Below are 5,573 nucleotides of genomic sequence, written 5' to 3' on the forward strand. Positions count from 1 at the left end.
TGGCCATGGGACATGCACAGAGTTTGTGCCCGTGTCGTTGCCCAGACTGGCTTGCCAGGTCCCACACTCACTTGCTCACATGCTCCTTCCTGCAAGAGGTTGAGTGTAGTGGGCCAAGTAGAGTGGGGTGCCCCTGTTGTGAGTCTGTCATAGGGTCTGAGAAAAATCCTGCATCAGTAAGACAACTAACTTTTCTCCCCATCATTAAAAAACAGTAAATGCAAATATCAGTTAGAAATTAAATATGAGGAGAAATAACGTCCTTCCACTTAAATATTATACTACAAAACAGAAACAAAGTAAGAACAACCACACAGTAACTTATTTTTGGCTATTTAAAAGAGCATGATCACACATTTCCAATTGATTTATAGATACAGTACTGGCAACTGATTAGGTAACTTTCGCCACTAATATCTTCAAACTAGTGCAACAATTGTACACGTTTTGTTTTCAAGTATACACATAGAGGCCCATCAGTGACAAATGGCTTGGGATCAAAAATCACTAGAAAGTCTCACATATGCTTATTACTACTTAATCCAAGTGAATGTCACTTAATTTAAGAATGGTCACCACAACTAAATTAGTTTGAGATTAATCCCATTCAATATAATTTCCTTAAGGACGAGACCAACCATTAGAAGTTTGTACCCATGTCACAGTGTTTCTTCATTATCTGAAGGAAAATATCAGAAAATCAACTCCAATTATTGATTAGACTGAATAACCTGGAAATAAACGCCATTTAAACATTTTAATTATCATCCGCCTTTTCAAATAACAAAATAAATAATGTACTATCTCTGTTCAGAACTTGTAGAAAAAAGTCCTTTTTTTTTTTTTGCTAGGAACATTAAAGCTCTTGTGGCTCTCTAGATAATTAGAGCTAAGCAAAACCAAACAAACTTTAAATAGCTGGTGTCCTTTATCAATTTTTGGAGGCTTGACAAAAGTAACTTATGAACTTTAGATAAATAGAGCAAATTGGTAGGACATGGTGGCTCACACCTGTAATCCCATCACTTTGGGAGGTGGAGGTGTAGGAATCACGAGGTCAGGAGATCGAGACCATCCTGGCCAACATGGTGAAACCCCATCTCTACTTAAAATACAAAAATTAGCTGGGCTTGTTGGCGTGTGCCTGTAATCCCAGCTACTTGGGAAGCTGAGGCAGAAGAATCGCTTGAAGCAGGGAGTTGAAGGTTGCAGTGAGCCAAGATCGCACCACTGCATTCCAGCCTGGTGACAGTGTGAGACCCCATCTCAAAACAAAACAAAAATAGAGCAAATTGTGAACTGTTGGAAATGCATAGGAAACAAAATGACTATTCGTAGAACCCAATAAAAGCCTTTATTGGAAACTAAAATAAATGAATGGTTTTATATATGTATATATAAGTAAAACTCAAGGGAGAACAATCAGCACATAAAACTAGAAGCAAAAACAAATAAACAGGAAATGAACCCCCAATTTTTCCCCCTACTCAGTTTACCTGAGAAGCTGAAGTGTCACCCAGGGCCTAATAAAACACAAGGTGGATATTTTGTTCCTGATATACAATTTAATGACTTGTAAGTCCATCAATAACACTATTTATTTTGTGCAATTAAGTAATTCATTTTAGATACATGATCAGTAAGTACCTTAGTGCTAGCACTGTCTATGCAGAATAGCAAATATAGTGTGAAGCAATGCAAGTATTTATGAGAAATTTGGCTCCACACTAAATCTAGCTGCATGTTTAATTATATTAAAAAAGAATGCCAAACTGCCAATGTATTTATTTATTATATTTCTTATTTTACCTTCATCAAGACAAAGAGCCTTAACTATAAGCAATATTAATCAACCAAATTTCTCCAATTTTCTATCAGGCTTTAGATAATATCTTATTACCTAAACTTTTTCCACTTTCTATTTTCTTTGTTAAGTGCATGAATATAGACACATGGAGAAACAGGACAAAAACTGCATATGACTTACACAGACCATCTATGATATGCTTCAACTTTCTGTTTTGTCCTAAATTTTCTTTCTTTTCTTTTTTTTTTTTTTTTTTTTTTTAATAAACAACCAGTCATCCAGTCATTTTACTTGAGGAGAAGAATTCACCACACATGATCTTTTCCCATGCAAAACTATACGTTTTTCTTTATAACTTTCCTTACCAAAAACACATCTTCATATCCATAACTGTGTTTATATCTCTCTTCAATATTTACTGGTTACTTACTACCCTGTTTTATAAATAGCCTTTTCTAATACATAATTTGAATTAACCTTTTGATAACTTATAAATTAGTAAAATGATTCTTTTTCTCTATAAAAACACGTTTGGCATATTTTATATACAGAATTATACATTCTGGTTAATATTATATTATATTAACCAGAATATATAATTCTTATCCTTAGTAACCTCAAATTTTAGTGAAAACCTAGGAAGTAAGAAAACCTGAACTAGCTATTAGATATTAGCATTTTATTAATGGGAACCATTCCACAATTTTTAGAAACATATTTCCCCATCTCATAAACTTTTCTTAATTGTAAATGCCCCAGATATCCAATGAGCATCTATTATAAAATCTAAAACAAGTTTAAGATTTTAAATTACACAAAAAGTTTACCTACAACATTTATCTCACTTACATGCACTCATGTTTTTTCATTTTTAAGTTCTAGTTACTTTTGAAAACTGTGATATTAGATACAACTTGTCTTCATTTAAAGTTAGCTATTTCTTTGTTAATAATTTTTTTATAGCCAGTGAACACCAAATGCTCACCTAAGTAAGAACTTTAACATTGAATACAGAAGTATTTTTGGCAATAATGCAGAAGATTCAGCTAACAGTATTAAATTAGTCTCATTTGTCAAATAAGAGACATAAACCAAGATTAGTACTTTTTGGCTGGGTTTATCATTTTATAACCTTCTATGCCAAACCCTGATACCTCAAAATATCTAGCAGAGACAAATATAAACCAGACAAAGATGTATGCTGACAATTCTGAAGATACTTCTATTTATATTTTATCAATAATTTTAAAGCCAGATTGTTTATTAAAGGTTTACTTATGTCACGGGGACTTGAAAAATACTTTAAGCTTACTTAATTTATGAGTGATCTTTCATTTATAAGCCAATTTGGTAGATACAACATTTAACATAATAAATGTATATACATAAATACATATAGAATGTATACACACATAAAAACAAAGATCCGATGGCTTTTATCTCAGAACTGTAGCCATGAGATAGCCATACAAACTCACCAGTTTACATGGCTACATATTTTTTTCACCCCAGTAGGCTATCCAATGAAGGCTGTGAACTAAACTTTTTGGTAAAGCTGTTTCCATGACAGTTTAATTTTTGAGGACCAAACTTTCCCAGACTCCAAAGAACACTGGAGCCAAACAGCACCACAGAAGAATATCACTTGGACCCTAATAAGGAGGCCCAACCTTGCTTAGAACAGCAACATAAAACCCTGAAGACATAGAAATCCATCTCACTTTTTAATTCAACAGCAAACTCCAAATTCCAAAGAATACTGGGGCCAAACAGCATTACAAAAAAATATCAGTTTAGTGAATTCTAACTTCCCATAACCTACATTCACACACACACACACACACACACACAATCACCAAAACGCCATTCAACTTCTGCAGCAACAGACAATCTCCAAAAGTGTCCAAACTGAAACAGTCAGGGTGCATTCCTCTCGATATGTTGGGCTTTTTCAACCTGTAAATGGAAATTCCTTCAGAATTTTCCAAATTCAGGGGAGCACTGTCTGGTAGCCACAAAACACACTCACTTGCCTGGACACACACACGACACACAATTACAAACAAGCCCCCAAGTGTCCATACTGAAACACTCAGAGTGCTTCCCTCTGTCCGTCAACTGGGCTTGTCAGTCTGCAAGAGGAAATTCCTTTAAAATTTCCCAAATTGAGAGCAGCAGATCTTGTTGTCGGGACCCACAACACTGCTCAGGAGGGCTTCTGAAACTCCCAGCCCATGACAGCTGAGCCACAAGCAACAGGTTTCTGTCAGGGAACCAAAATCTGTTACTGAAACTCAGGGGTTGAGTCTTGGTCCTGCTGCTTGCTGTACAGAAACCCAATCACTAAGACAGCAATTATTGCCAAGGAAGAAGGCTTTAATTGGGGGCTGCAGCAGAGGAAATGGGAGATCAGTCTCAAATCCATCTCCCTGACTGACTAAACATAGAGGTTTATACAGCAGGGAAGAAATGTAACTATGTATGGGAAAACAGGCACTCGGGAGGGGTAGGAAGCAAATGCAGGGCCTGGCATCTCACTGTCTGGATGTGATAAGCTGGGGAGTTTTAGTTCTTTGATACCTTTTGCAAGTCCTGAGGGTCTTTTCCAGAGGAAAGAACTCAGATAAAACAAATGTACTTTTCAAGTTTTAACACTAGAAATGTCGATTTCTATGTTGATTTTAAAATTTTTTTGATGGGATTAATATGTCTGTTTCAAAAGTAAGAAAATTTCCGTTACAATTTTCAGTTTATTGCTAAAGACTGATTGTAGCTTAACATGAGAGCTGCAGACATGTTGGAGATTTTGCAGGCACTCTTGTGCTATTCATCATGAAACTCCATAAGGCACAGAGAAGTTAGTCTGAGCGATGAGTAAAAGGTAGGATAAACCCAACTACCTGGTACAGGCCTGGAAGAAGGTTATCAGCAGCCACAAGGGAAGAGGCAAAAAGCCTTGACAAAACTCTGCTTCTGAAGACAAAAGCCTAAATTTGAAAGTGAAAGGGCAACAAATATGGAGGACAACAAGGTATAGTGTTATTGTTTTTGTTTTTTAAAGTATGAAAGAGGGCTCGGTGCAGTGGCTTATGCTTGTAATCCCAGCACTTCGGGATGCCAAGGCAGGCAGATCACCTGAGGTCGGGAGTTTGAGACCAGCATGAGCAACATGAAGAAACCTGTTTCTACTAAAAATAAAAAAAATTAGCTGGGTGTGGTGGTGCATGCCTGTAATCCCACTTACTCGGGAGGCTGAGGCAGGAGAATCACTTGAACCTGGGACGTGGTGGTTGCGGTGAGCCGAGATCATTCCATTGCACTCCCAGCAAAACTCTATCTCAAAAAAAAAAAACAAAAGGGTATGAAAGAGGACAAAAAATATTTTTATCCTGAGGGTGTGGCCATTTGCAGGCATACATATAATTTACTTCAGCCTGGCAGTGGGTGATGAGGATATTCTTAGTTGTCCTCAGCATATTTAGCTTATAGTATACCTTGCTTTTCTTGGTCTCAGAAATGGGCCTTTCTTGTTGATCTTACATTTTCTCCAGCAGGCAAGCACTCACTGAAAAAAGCAGCTACTATCTACAACTAGAGGAGGAACAATAGCATAAACAAAGACACTCTCTGAGGAAAAACACAGAAAAGTCCTAAAGGTGAGGGTGCAATAAGAATATTGAGTGACAATGTCAACAAAGCAGCCACACTTTAATCATAAGAACACTAGAGGCCAGGCGCAGTGGCTCACATCTGTAATCCCAGAACT

Source organism: Symphalangus syndactylus, chromosome 15 (genome assembly GCF_028878055.3).
Source record: "Symphalangus syndactylus isolate Jambi chromosome 15, NHGRI_mSymSyn1-v2.1_pri, whole genome shotgun sequence".
Lineage (NCBI taxonomy): Eukaryota > Metazoa > Chordata > Mammalia > Primates > Hylobatidae > Symphalangus > Symphalangus syndactylus.